The sequence below is a fragment of the Lutjanus erythropterus genome, chromosome 6, assembly GCF_056507025.1.
Source record: "Lutjanus erythropterus isolate fLutEry1 chromosome 6, fLutEry1.hap2, whole genome shotgun sequence".
In the NCBI taxonomy this organism is placed as follows: Eukaryota; Metazoa; Chordata; class Actinopteri; order Lutjaniformes; family Lutjanidae; genus Lutjanus; species Lutjanus erythropterus.
This window is the reverse complement of record NC_139322.1, coordinates 35,372,692-35,388,108: the sequence shown is the minus strand read 5'-3', so window position 1 is coordinate 35,388,108 and position 15,417 is coordinate 35,372,692. Positions and strand designations below refer to the sequence as shown.

General features: G+C 39.7%; 1 protein-coding gene across 2 annotated transcripts in view; it reads right to left on the bottom strand.

Moving 5' to 3' along the window:
* LOC146325659 (copine-9-like) overlaps positions 1-15,417 on the bottom strand; it is a 110,011-nt gene that overhangs the window by 50,244 nt on the left and 44,350 nt on the right. The window lies entirely within an intron of this gene.

Sequence of the window (15,417 nt, the reverse complement as noted above, 5' to 3'; positions counted from 1 at the left end):
AAACTGCCTGGACTCTGGAGTATCTGTCCGAGCATCGGCTGCTAGCAGACTACAGAATAATAATGACGGGCTGTTCTTCTGCTGGATATTACAAGTACATAGGCTGGTTTGTTTCTCATCATGAGATGCATTTCAGGCCATAGAAGACTTGTTAGAGCTCTGTTTTTTTCGAGATGTGTTTACATCGCTGTAAGCCTGAATTAGATGATGCAAAGAAACAACACCAAGTTTATGTGTGATCTAGAATTTCCTTCCAGGATTTCTGCAGGCTTCAACAAGTTAAATTTAATTTTTAATACCTTTTCAAGACCATCATGAGTGCAATTTTGAGTCAAGATGGAATTTAAAATGCTTTTTAAACTTTTTAGATTACAATATATGTAAAAAAAATCAATTTCTTTGTATTTTTAGATTAAAATCATAGAACATATTTTCATCTTTTCTACCTGTGAATAAACAAAATATGATGAGTGCTTCCATAAGCTAGAACAAACCAATTTCCACCAATATATCATGAAATCCACCTGTCAACCAAAGCCAATTTATTAGCTAGCATGTCTTTCAAAATGTTTGCCACCTCTGCGCTTGTTCCACTTCACCAAATTAAAATTTTTACAGGCCCGCTGGCTACATTCACTTTGGGGAAAGTGGCATCTGTGACAGCAGATTATACACGAGGCATTTTACAGTGGACTGCTTCAGCAGGTAGTTTATGTTAGCTGCATGGAGCACATGATAGGCTGGATCATGTTTCATGGAGAAACTGTGGTTTCTGCTAATTTAGTTGCTGTGAGTAGAGATGCACCGATTTCAACTTTCTTGGCCGAGACTGATTTTGTTAAGGGTCTGACCTGCCGATTCCGAATGTCAGTCTTTCTAAGAACTGTAATTGACAGCATTCACAAACATTTTTGCAACTTTTCTTGTAAAAATTAAATTGGATGTTCATAATAAAACTATTAAATATTCATTAAAAACTATTTTATATACACATTATGAATATGAAAAATCTCGTGAAATCACCTTGTGGGATTTCGCAGGACGCGATTTCATGTGATCTCATGTGGAAAGAGATGTAAACAAACCGGAGACAAGATGTGGTGCAACAGTTTGCTGTTTTTGCGACACTGTCAGCTGCTCTGTCTCATTGTAGACTGTCTGTCTTCTCTTTATCCTGTTCTTGGAATCTGTCGCCAACACCAACTTCATGCAAGCATCTGTCTGAGTGTGTAGCTGTCATCAGCGCTGTGGTGATATCATGGTCGGTTTGTCTGCTGCACGCATGACGTGACCATCATGCAGAACATGTGTGCGACAATAAGGGGCACAGATCGGATATGTGATGCTGACCAGCCGGACACCGGACAGTGCCGGTCATGCTGAAAACCGGCCGGTTCCGGTCTCTGGCATCCCTTGCTGTGAGTCAGCAACACGGAGTGCCAGGAGCTAAACCTGGCAAGAAAACCGCCATTGTACCGTACTCCTTGTTGTCAAACCACCATCGCTCTTGGACGCAAGGTCCAGTCTCTGTCTCACCGTGTTCAGTGGGAGCTCCCAGTCTGAGAAGAGTCAGCTGGTTAATGGACCACAGTAGCTACAGGGCTGTGGGGGTACGACGCTCATTTATTAAGGCTCATTCAGCACTACTGTCGACTCTGACAAGACCCTCTCTAACTGCCTGTTTTTACGGGAAACAAATAACCCTCTGCTTTCCGTTCCATGATGACTTTAAGACATATTTCATGTCCATATTGGCAAAAAAAAAAAAACCTGCATGTTAATTAACGTCTTAATGAAATCTGCCAATTCAGATTGCTAATGTAACACTTCGTCTCCTTTCCATACTTGAAAATGATGCATGAAGCAAGCTCACTGCTGCAGTCAGAATTTATTAGATCACAAAGTTTTGCTTCCATGTTGCATTTTTGTTACAGCATGATCAATACAAATATTTCCCCAAAACACACTTAAAAATGAGACTTAAGTTATGGAATTTTATAAAAGTAACATTAATTTATAATCTAATCAATTTGTAAGACCTGTCAAAATTATATACAAGACATTATGTGGCCTAAAAATCAGATTATTGGACCCAAGGCAAACCTGTCCTCAAAATCCCCCACAATACCTACACACTATACCATCAAAATGAGACAGCTGTGAGCTCTTTCATGAGCTGTAAACAGGTCATGGGCAGTCCAAGCTGCCATCTGCTATTAATGAAGTGACATGAAGTTGAGTCTCTTGACAGAACACTGGTTAACCTCAGGGTCATAGCTGTCTTCTCAAAAGTTCACAGAGTGCCATGCACTGGCCTGTTGTTTTTTTTTTTCTGGGAAACTACCCAATAATTTCTCTGGCTCGGTCAGGCTCTCTGACTCAGACATTATCTAACCGTCCAGTGTGCAAATTTTTCATTCTGACCAAACAATGCAGAATGTGATTTCACTGATTAGCTCGCTGCGGACAGAGATTATTTTCTCAGCTTGTTTGCGGATGCAGGTATTGCAGTGTTAAGAATCTCCTGACCAAGCAAAAAAAAAAAAAAAAAAAAAAAACTTCCAGCTTCTTCCTCTTTGCAGTTAATCCACTGAGAAACATCTCATCATAACTGTTCTTTGCACTGACACTGCACTTTACACAGATCAGTGGCCTTCCTAATTATACTACCACTGCTGATTTGTGTGATATGTACTGTTGGTTTAGAATAGATATGCTTGTATTATATTTGCTAGTGTTTTTTTGTAATATAACACATAATCTTGTTTCATTTTTATGCTTAATTTTGCAATTTCAAACACATTAAGAAATAGTATGACCAACAACTGACACTACATTTAACAATGGAGATTTTTTTTTTTTAAACATTATCAAACCCTACTGAATAAGGTGTCACATACTCCCTGCCAAAACCTTCAGTCTGTGCTGAATATGTTTACACATTTCTCCAGTCGAGTGGTTGGGTCATACGCCTTGGAGGCAACAGTTAACTGCCATAGTACATGAATAAAATATTGATAAACAGTATAATCGACGGCGGCACGGTGGTGCAGTGGTTAGCACTGCCACCTCACAGCAAGAAGATCCTGAGTTCGATCCCCCGGCTTGCTGGGGCAGGGCCTTTCTGTGTGGAGTTTGCATGTTCTCCCCGTGTCTGCGTGGGTTCTCTCTGGGTTCTCCGGCTTCCTCCCACAGTCCAAAGACATGCATGCTAGGTTAATTGGTGACTCTAAATTGCCCGTAGGTGTGAATGTGAGTGTGAGTGGTTGTCTGTCTATGTGTCAGCCCTGCAATGATCTGGCGACTTGTCCAGGGTGAACCCCGCCTCTCGTCCAATGTCAGCGGGGATAGGCTCCAGCAGCCCGCGACCCTTACGGAATAAGCAGTTACAGTATAATCGACAAGTAATTCTGGTGCTGAATAGTGAAGATGGCAACGTTTAATCATATAGTTGACTAATCACGCATATCCCTAATCAATATATATCTAGAGTTCCCCATCCAGATTTATTCCCAGCTCTTTATCCTGTCTGCATCTGTCCAGATAAAGTAATAATAAACTTAACATGAAAACTTCATACATACTCTGTTGGTAAAACTGTTCCACAGGTGTCATGGTAGGAAAATAGCACCAGCCTTTGTGGCTGACTCCAATAAAATCACATACTGTAGTTGCAGATAGCCGAGGAAAAATCTTTCGGTCAGACAGCTCATGTTTAAGAATGTTTATTGCAGCAGTGGAACACAGTCAGAGTTTGGCATCAAGGCTCCGACCTCATCACTCCTCACAGATCATGTTTGCATAGAGATATAGAGGAGTGATATATTGGACCCCCCCTGTCGGCGCCTGCAGGCAGAGGGAGAGATGGGAGGTTTTAGCAGTTTAAACAGACCGCCAGATTGGAAGGGTGCGTTTGGTACGTACTACAGTGTGAGGCGTGTCACGTGTGATTGCAGTGCAGCTCGAGTTGACCACCTAAACTAGCTCGCAGACATTGCTACGTTTATTGGTCAAGCAGTATTTCTGTTTAAGCTGTTCAAAAGACATAAAGACTCCTTCCTTATAGCAGCACTATTGTTAACTAATACATTTCTAAGACCAATATCTGAAGTTACTATTCTGAAAGATCTTTGGTAGCATTCTATTTCTCTATAAAAGGGTTTTAGGGGAGGGGAATCCAACCTGTTTGAACAGTTCATGCAATTTGCACTTAATTGGAACTGAACGGATGATTAAAGGGTTATCCGGCACAGTTTTAATTGACTTTTTATATTATTTATACAGCAAATCTTTCAATGTCTCCTCATTCATCTCTATCTTTTCAATGTTGAGAAATAAATGGGGAAGGCCATTAACAAACATCTGTGCCAAAAATCTGGACTGAAAGTTAGGAAGTCTCAGCCCTCCCTCATCATTATTCAGAGTTAATGTGTCCACGCTGTCTTTCGAAGCCAAAATAAAGTGTCTGATCGGTTTGTTGAGGGAGGACAAGAATGCTGATGATGGCAAGTGACTGAAACATATATAGGAATCTTGGCAGGTATTTATGCTTTTCTCAAATCCTCCCATCCAAAATATCAATCAGGAAGGCCGGCTCACCCTGGAGCTTTTATTTCTCCTTTAGATCAGTTTACTCCACACTCTCCTTGTGTTTATCCCCAAAGCACTAAACTCATTTCTTATACATGTTATTCGGTTGGTGCAATCCCCTCTGTCTCTGTAATAACCCCCAAACCAGTTGACCTATCTGTTTGTTGTGTTCTTTGTCCAAGGCCATGTCAGTATAAACATCTTCATATTGTTGTCCTCTGTACTGCAATGTTTCCCCTCCAACACACCAAAACTTGAGTCCAAAACCTTCAAGGTTTCCTCTGGAGTTTTCTTTAAACCTGTATAAACCTGTTTTCATTCAGCATTATTAATAAACTTTCTGATATAGCCTTCCTGATAAAACATTTGCAGAAACAATTTTTAAAATATTACAAATCCTGCTTTCACATCAGTTATTCAATGTAAAATGTCTGAAACAGCACCTGGGTTTACATTTAATTGTCTTTTGTGAGAAATAAACAGCTAAACTACTAAAACTACTGCCACTACAAATCAGGGCTGCAACATCAAAGATTCAGAGGTCAAGAGAATAGTTTTCAAAAATAAGTACTGCAGTCCAAACAGCGAATTAGAGCCATTTTAATAAGTTGAAATCCTATTTAATATACGATCTATGGTTGAAGCAAGTTGTTTTCCCTGCCCCAGACTTAAGAAAGCTCAATGATCCTGCAGCAGTGTGACTAAAATGTGACTTAAAATCACTAAACCTTTCAGTAAGCAACTAAAAATTCATTAACATATCACTCATTTTAACTATTATAAACATCTACTTCTTGTGAAAGATTATTGATGATTCTTTACGATTCATAATAATCATCAGGCAAACAAAACCACAACTTACAAGATGGAATAGAAATCTCAAAGGAGGAGCGAGTTTCAACTTGAAATGTTTCCTTGATCTATGGTGACATATTATGGTCATTTTATGATTTGTTATAGAAAATATATTACAGATGTCTCCTTTAAGAGAAAGAAAAAAAAACTATTTGGTCCCCACTCTTAAATGAACTGCCAATTTGTCAAATTCAAACAATCATGAAAGATAAATATAGTACATGGCCTGTGTGGCTGCAATGAAAGTTACAGCCCTACTATCACTACTACATGCCCATTGTATCTGAATCAGATGTGGCCACTTTCCACCGACTTGGCCCAAATGTATCTAAATAAACCTCACACAACTCACCACACATAAGAGTTCTGCTCAATAAGTAATGTTATATTCCTGGGCATGACCAAATACATGAGCTGGAACAAGCTGTGACAGAGAAGCCAAGAGGGGTGAAACATCACCTTAACCTGAATCTGACATCACCAGCACACAAAAACACCATGTTACTCTCTGCCTGTCACACTGGATACTAGAGAAAAACGTCACCACTTCATCTACAAAATTATATTTGAGATGTCATTTACTGAGAGAGGCTTTGGGACGTGCACTGCACAAGCAATAGGTCGATAAGTCTTAGGACACTGATCTCCACTCAAGACTGAGGGACATTTGTAGCGTTAAACCCGTATGAATGTGGGTGATATGAGGTAAGAGACCATGTGATGGAGTGCGTGGTGTCCCTGGCACTGGCTCTCTTTTTCTGTGAGTGCAGCTGGCACTGACAGACAAACAAACTTACAGCTGTGCCTCCAAATACACAAAACCCCAAATGCAGGTTCACAGGGGGGTGATTTTGCTTCCCTTCCTAACTGGTCAAGTTGTAGTGCAAAACACAAGAAGGAAACAAAACGTACAGAGAAATGCGTGCGTGTAATACTTTATGCACAGGACAGTACAAATGAAGAATCCATGCTGCTCTCCTTGATCACCTATTTAGGATTGCTCTGATAAAAACACCAGTCTCAGAAAATGTCTTTGATGCTGCCTAAAATGTACGATCGGTCATGCCAGTCTACGCATGATACATAATGTATCATTGAGTTTCTCCTGCCAGTGTCTTTGCAGGGGTAAATCCACTGCTGCAAACCTGACTGTTACTGACTGACTGATCAATGGCACCATGACTACCTGGTGTATACTGTACCCATATAATGTCTGTTATTGAACTGCAAAGACAGACACTGTTATTTCAGTCTTTATTTCCTGATTTGGTTTGGTTTTGTGGGGATTGCAGCACTAAAACTTGAAGCGGAGCTTTTGAGAGGAATCTTTCTTTTCTGACTGCGAAATGAATTCGACTAAACTGTTTTGAAGTTGTGGAGAAAACAAAACAGATGTTTTACCGAGTAGACTAAACTCTAGTGTAATAGCGTAATAATGCAGCCTAATTCCCAAAGTAAATCTGCATATTTTTCTGTTTCTGTTGTCAGAAAACAGAATCACTATGAAATGTGACTGTAGCTCATAAATATGAAGTTGACCAGCTGTAATAGCCAAGCTGCTGAGCTGCAGGTAAAGTCATTATTGAACAATTACAACATCATCAGACAAAATAAACAAATGTGAAGGATAAAGACAGCAGCTGTGCTGTGAAATCAGCTACAGTGACATTTAAAATGAGTGATTACATGACGGTTAGAATCAAGAAGACGTTATGCTCCACTTATTTGTGGTGTCCCCCAGGGCTCCATTCTGGGTCCCATCTTATTTACAAGCATAAACAGGTGTAGACATGATATTTTAATATAATAATTTCATTAGTATGTAGATGACACACTACTTTGTGGCCCGTTAAAGCTTGGGACCTCTGATTTACCCAATAACAAGGCTTGCCCACTTGCTCATCACAAGCAAAATGCCACGTTGGGCAAGTAAATCAGGCAACCCTCTTGGCCAGTTGGACAAGTGGTAAAAAAAAGAATTTTATTTATTAAACTACTTTGACAATCAATTATTTAAAGTAATATTTCATGGAAAATGGCAGAGAATGTTGTTTTCAGCCTCCCAAATATAAAGATTTCTCAATTTTCTTTATTTATCGTCATATTAAACTGAATATCTTTGGATTGTAGATTGACAAAATGAGACATTTCAAGACATCAACTTGAACGTAAAAACATGGATGGACCTTTTTCACAATTTTTTGACATTTTATGGACATTGTAGCCCTACATTAATTTTAGTTTTTGTTGTTATTTGATAATTGCAAATAAATAAACCAAATGGTACAAGGGCGAATAAAAATTGACGTCTTGTGGGTAGATTTCTGACCCACTTGCCTGACAAGGAAAGTGAAAAAAGCATTAATGTTGAACCTCGCTATTAACATTAACAATCTCTCATCTAGACTAAAAAGAAGGCCTGCAACCAAGGTGCTATTTTTGACTCAGGGTTGTCTTTTGATGCTAAGGTGCAGTCCTGCTACGTCCTGCTGAGACATTTAACAAAGATCAGGTCATTTATTTCCTCTGCAGATCTAGAAAAGGTCATCCATGCTTTTATCTCCTCCAGACTTGACCAGTGAAATGCACTTTATTCTGGTATCAGCAGGTGAAACATCTAAAGACTGCTACTTGCTGCCGGTATTCTGATACTTACTAAGACATCAGACCAATCCTTGCTGCCCTACACTGGTTACTTGTCAGTTTTAGAATTGATTTTGAGATTTAGCTGCCCATTTCTAAGGGCTTGAATGGTCATGTAATGATTCCTAAATCTCGACTTGTCAATAAAGGTCACTGGGCCTTTGCTACCCAGGCTCATCAGCTGTGGAACTCCCAGGATGTCACTACTAACTCCCTCTTCTCCAAAAACGCCATCTCCCTCCTCCAAATTCTTTGTTTTTCAACAAGTGGTGCTGCTAACAGATTAGAGGTGTTGTCTGTATCCGTGACTGTTACCAGAACAACACTGTCACATTATTTGCCAAGATGCTCAAAGCTGGCAAGCATGAAACTAGCTCTGAGATAATTTCCTCTTGCTCAAACAGAGCCAATTGCAAACATATCTTTGGTTTACAAGATAAAGTAACAACTAATTCTTGCCAGTTGGAAGACAGACAGTTGTAAATCTGTGTTGATTCATCTGTTGTTCAGCTCTTTCAATTGGATTTTGGAACTGATTAAACAAAGAAGTTTCCTTTGGTATACATACGCTTGAAATATTTACACACAGCTAGACTCTTTGGCTCAGGGTGGTATTTGCTAAGACTGAACTCAAACAAGTGCCATGGAAGTCTAGCATTCTGAGACGGACATGGATAACCATACCTTTTTTAATCACACTTGCAGCAGGGGCAAAATTAAATGTCACATATTTGATTTCCGGGCTGATAAGGTTTAACAATCTCTACAGAAGAAGAGCAGCAACAGCAATGTGTGTTTCGTCTCCGTGCCTGTCAGAGCAGAGCAGGCCAGATGAGACCTGAACCACCACACCAGATGGCAGGTGACTGTTCTGTAGGACACAGACCACAGGGGACACACAATGATGGCACTGATGTGTGTGTGAGTGTGTTAGGGAGAGGGAGAGAGATAAATAATGCGAAGGAGGACAGACAGATTGAAGATGAGTTTTATTGTAACACTGGAACTTCAGTTTGACAAGTAAACTTTAAGCTACTCTGATGTCAAAACATGTCACTGTAATGTCAGATCTTATTCAGTCTTTCACTGGGTATCTGGAAATCCTAATGGCAACTGACATCAACTAAATCATCTGAATCAAACCTACAGTAAATGTTAATTGGTGACATTCATGACATTTAAAGGTCAGTAGGCTTCCTAATAAGTTTCTATAGTAGATAGCTGTCAGCAAGCAAAGCTATTTAAAGTGACAGTACAGCCCAAAATCAAAAACACATATTTTCCCCTGGCCTGTAGAACTATTTATTGATCTGGATTTTTTGGTGTGAGTTGCAGAGTTTTAGAAATACTGGCTGTAGAGATGTCTGCCTTCTCACTAATATAGTGGGACTAAATGGCACTCGGCTTGTGGTGCTGACAGCACCAAAAAAATACATTGCCAGTGTCTCTCTCTGAAAATCATTATCTGGATACTCAAGACAATCCACAGACCTCGTTGTGAGCGGTTTCAAGCAGGAACTACTTTTTTCTGCCATACAATCTACTGGAACTCTTTTCTTTTCGTCTAGAAAGAAAGTAATTCCTACATGAAACTGCTCACAACAAGGTCTGTGGATTATCTTGAGTAACAGATGAGTTCTGGAAAGAGATACAAATATAAATAATAATATATAATAATAGTTCAGTCAGACAACTCACATTTTAGAATATTTATTCAGCAGCAGAACATAGTTAGAGTTTGGCGTCTTGGCTCCGATTTCATCATCGCAGGTTAAGCGACATAAGGGGAAGCCTGCAGGTGGTACTACTGCGAGTGAGGCATGTCACTTATTAACAAGATGAGTTTTTGGCAGAGTAATCATCAGTAATGTGGATATAAGGACTAAGTGGGCAAAAACAAATAACAGAGCAGCTAGAACTGTTTGATAAGTTCAGAACATTACGTTACTTTACTGTAATGCAGCCTTTAAAGCAGACTGAGGGTTACTTTGTCTGTATTCACACAAAATCTGACATTCTGCAGAGGTGTGGGCTTGTTTATTTGCGCTTTAGAACAAAACCACTGTGGGGAAAAAAATCAGAAAATAATGTTTTATTTTTCTGAGTCACAGCCTTGTTCTCGCTAATGGCGCTCCTTCTCCTAATTCACACTGTAATTTTCTTTATTTTCTTTTTCTTTATATTATTTACCTATACCTGCTTAGTTATTTCATTTACTTAATTATATCGATATTAGTGATGATTATTTGTTATTATTTGATGATGAATTAATATTACAGCTGCATTAATGTGTCTGATGCATTTTAGGTTTTTTAGGATGAGCTTATTGCCTTATATTAAGTATTTTAAACACTAACGGGGAGTTTAATCTACAGCAATGTAGCAGTTTCTACTAAATAATTATAATTTTGCACTTATCTTATATCTTGTATCTTATTTTAGAGAATATGTGTATATTGAGCTATATATCATATATCACAGAATAGCCTGAAATGATCAAGATATTATCCATAAGCCATATCGCCCAGCCCTTGGTCAGCTGTGAAAACTGTTCCATGCATGAATGCTGTAGTACTTAAAAATATGCGTTCATTTACCTGAGGAAAGCAGAACACCAATTTTCCTAATCTGAGATTAAATATAGGCCACTGTGAAGAATGGTAAAACACCACTATGACACCAACCATACCAGTTTTTAACTATTTTGTCCCCAGAGCTCAAAGAGAAGAACCCCAGAATTTCACCAGCTGTCATATCAAGCTACCAGCAGAATATCTGTAAAATCAGATCAAGCAATGGACTCAGCATTTTCAACAACAAATACAATTAAAAACTTTCCACAGGAGAGTTATTGAAAAACATCAGCCTGTCATTTCTTCCATTAGTGTAATGTGTTTTGTGAACACCACTAATTTCAATCCATGCCTCTGGCCTGCGACACTATGGATATTTAGAAAGTGGACCTTTGACAGTTGTATGAGTACCCATGACCTAGATAACTTAGAGACTATTTTCAGTTAGTAACAAGAGCTTTCCTATACTAGCTTTCTCCAGTGGGCCAACTTTTCACCCTGTCACAGATAATCAAGGGTCCTGGGAATCTGCTACTTCTGTATGTGATTGGTAGATGTGGAAAATCTTTGTTACCCTGTTCCCTGGGGTGCTCTCTAGGCACTGCTGCGACAGTATGGGATGCAGAGGTTGCTGTTGAAAACAATCTAAAAGGAGTTTTCACATTCTCTGCAATAATTCAGGCACGTTTGGAGTGGGTCTGACTGGGGGAGTACCTTGTCACGTCTCCTGCTTGACATTCATGCACATCACCGCAGCCAAGGTCTGTGTTTGGTGTCACTGGGAAGTAATCTCTGTTACATGGATATGGTGCAAGAATTTAAGATTCATTCAACCATGACTTGTGATATTTCTGGCTGAGGACTCAAATGCAACTTGTCTGAAGGTTTTTGTAACTGTTCTGAACTTAAGCATGGTACCAAAAGCCAGCTGTTAAAACGGAGGATGTAATCGTTCAAATGATGATGCAAATTATCTTTCATCAAAGACAGATGAGGATTTGCCTCCTGACCCAAAGAATGGTATTCCGGGCCAGCTGATTGTACTTTATTGTACTTAAAGGGCCTAAAAACACTTAGGGATCACGAGAATGATGTTTCCATTTTGGGCTGCGCCACACTAACCAGGAACTCAAAACTTGTAATGTTCAAAGTCTGTTGGTAGATTCTGTCTGACGAGGTTTAGTTGGTTTATGATTGTTTCAAGAGTTTCTTAAATTTAAAGACCTGGAAGAAGATCTTTGCCTCTTGATTATTGTATCTATTTTTGGAAAACAACTGAGAAACTGTTCATAGCTTAAACATGCACAGCAGTGCTTGATCTGATGATGCAGCAAGAGGAAAGGTTAAGGGATCACCAAAGTTATTACAATTGATCCTGAGGGGGACATGACTGTGCATAGCAAATTCCATGGGAATCATCCAAAAGTTGTCAAGACAGTTCACTCAAAACCACAAATATTATCCTTTTTATGGTGCTAGAGGAAAAGTCAGAGGGTCATTTCAGTTATTAAGAGGCTATTAAGCTTTAAGCCATTAAAATTCCATTGCATTGTCTGAGGACTACATTGCATGCATTTTGGATGAAAAGAAGCGTCACCAAATTGAAAAAAAAAGTTAATTGTTTAATTATTGCATGTTAATTGTTGATGATGAAATTATATTACCAGAACAATTTGCATCATTAGCATCACTTGGTGGGTGGAAGTGGTGGTAATAATGTTGATCCTTGATTGGAAAAGGTATAGCATAATTGTTCACTAGGTCAAAAGCAGGTTTTCTTATTTTATGCATTTAACCTGGCAAAGACCTTGGAATGTGTATTGACTGCTAGTCAAATTGGAGAGTTATTTTCACTCAGAAAGGGGCGGAAACATGACACATGACCAAAGTACCCAGATGGGTCGCTCTCTGTCCAATCCAATTTGAGATATTAGCACTGCATAAGCGAAGACTTTGACCTGGTGGTGGCACTACAGGGAAAGTCAGGGGATCATCAAAGTCACTGGGCTTTATCCTCCCTCCACCATGAATATATGTTCCATATTTCAGTGGAATCAGTCCAATAGTTGCAGTGTAATTTGAGCCTGAATCAAAGTGGTGGACAGATCTACTGAAAGTCTGTCACTGATATGCAACAATTTGCTCAATGAAATGGATATTTCTCCACAGTATGGTCATTTGGGTAACCTTAAAAAAGAAAAAAAAAAAAAAACGAAAGAAAAACGGGACCTTAAAACTGCAGTTAAATTCAGCAGAAGTGACTTGTATTATAGTGTGTTGCAACAGCATCTGCAGATCTGCCTCCAACACCACCAGCAGCTCAGTAACAGTAACATCACACTGCCTGCAATCTGCCACTGTTCAGTACCTCTCACAGAGTAGAAAATGTGTTGTAGTGTTGGGGCTGACAATTTATTTTCTTGCCAAAAGTTTGAGGTACTATATGTGTGTGTGTGTTGGTCTTTTTTGTCTATATGACATCAGCCACAGAGCAGACAGCATCCCACCAACTGGCCTCAATTACACACCCTGCCCCGTGACACACTGCACCAACAGACTGACCGATGTCTCACAGCGAAATCCAGACAGGTATAATTTCATGACACAGGCTGGTTTGCCGTCATACACCCAGCAACACAACCATCTCCACGGACAGCTTGTTTAGTCTACTATCCACCTCATCAATCTACATCTGGGCGCCTGGCAGCGTGTGGGATTGTTAATAGATCAGCCTCATTTTTTCATATTACATTTACCAATGGATGATTTGTCTGGTTCTTGCTTGCTTGTCAGCGGGAAGTGGTGATGATGTGGTAAAGTTTTAGCTCATGCTCAGTACTTCTCTGTTTCCTATGTGAATTCATACATATCTGCTCACACATACACTCAACAAAGATATAAGAAAAACACTTTTGTTTTTGCTCCAGTTTTTCTTGAGTTGAAGTAAAGGATCTAAGACTTCTTCTGTGGAATCTCAAAGCTTGTTTCTCTCTAATATTGTTGACAAATTTGATACAACCTGTGTTAACTCTTTCACCTGAAATGCAGTTTGATCTTAAAAAAGATTTTATTAGGCACTGTACTGTGGCTATTTAAGATAGGGCTACAGATACTTTTTTCCCCCAGGAGGGCCAAGTCATGATGTGCCCTACTTTACCTCTGATTGGCTAGAGCCCAGTGCCGTTTTTTTTGTTTTTGTTTGGGTTAGTTTAGGCATGAGGAGTGACTGGTTAGATTCAGGGTAGCCAATCAGAGGCAAAGTAGGGCAGGTAATGACTTTGCCTTCCTGGAGAAAAAAAAGCTATCTGTAGCCCTGTGTGAAATGAAGCTCAGCGTAAGTTCAATCAGGAAGACCTTCTATTTCACTGCCTTCATTCCTAACTTTCCTTTACTCCAGCTCTCTCCTCCTATTCCCTCTAATCAGCTGTTTGTGGGCGTTCACCTTCGTCTTTACTATCCAATCAGATTTTGCCACGGTCGCGATAGCCAGTCAATTTGCTGCTGCCAAAACTTTAAATCGCCTCTGTCTTTGCTTCATCAGTTGTCATTCAGTCAGTCGTGACCCTCCTCCACCCCTCTCTCCTCCAGTCATTGGACCCAGGTAGCCACAAGATGTTCACCTCCATCCTCCCTGAAGCCCTCTCCTCCAGTCTTCAAGTCCAGGCAGCAGGAGTCTAGAGCCACACGGTGTTCACCTCGATCCTCCCCGACGCCCTCTCCTCCAATCTTCAGGTCCAGGCAGCAGGAGTCCAGAGCCACTTCACCTCACCAGTCTCTACTTTACACCTCTTCACCACCACCAGTGTCTAGACCCCGGGGGTTCTCTTCTCTACAGCTTCATCACCCCCATTTATATATACATATATATATATATATATATATATATATATATATATATATATATATATATATATATATATATATATTGTTTCATCTCAATGGGGTCTAACCGCCAAAGACTGTTCATGTTTCATATATCATGCATGTGCCAATAAACCATTTCTCTTTTACTCTTAGTCTCTCCTGATTGAAATAGCCATAGTGCATAATTAATACGTCTTTTTTCAAGATAAAACTGAACTTTTATTGTGATCAGTCCAAGGTACACTTGTGCAATAATCTCAGCATCTCGACCTGCCACGCCTGTCAGGTGGATGGATTATCTTGGCAAAGGAAGAAGTGCTCACTAACAAGGATTTTGACAAATTCATCAAACAAAATTTGAGAGAAATATGCCCGTTGCCTGCCTTCTTTTTTTCTCCAGGCGATATCACCTGACTGGGATTCACCTGTGAAGATCTGGTCAGGCTGCTCATTGGTTTCCTCAGACTGGAGCTGTCCAATCAAGATTCAGGTTACTGAATAAGAAGAGCCAGTCTTGCTGCTCTGAGCTTGCCTGAGCTTCCTTTTCCATTTGTTGCACAGAGCTTCTCTGAACCCTTTAAAAACATATGTGGAGGAGACTGAGGACACTAGGTGAGCTGTTGCACCCTCTACATTTCACACACGTAGTCACTTTGTCTAGAAACACTAGGTTTATTGGTTACTGCCACCTTTGTATTTGTTTTGGTGAAGCTTTTTTTTTTTTTTAGAAGCTAGTGAGGCCTTTTGTTTGTGTTTTGTTCTGGAGGTAGAGGCTCGTCAGGCCTAGTTTAGTTATATTTAATTTCTTTTGTTTCACGCAACCAGTTTGTCCCATCTCCCCCACATTCTGACAACCTTTTGTTGTCTCTTTGTAAATATTAAAATGAGCTGT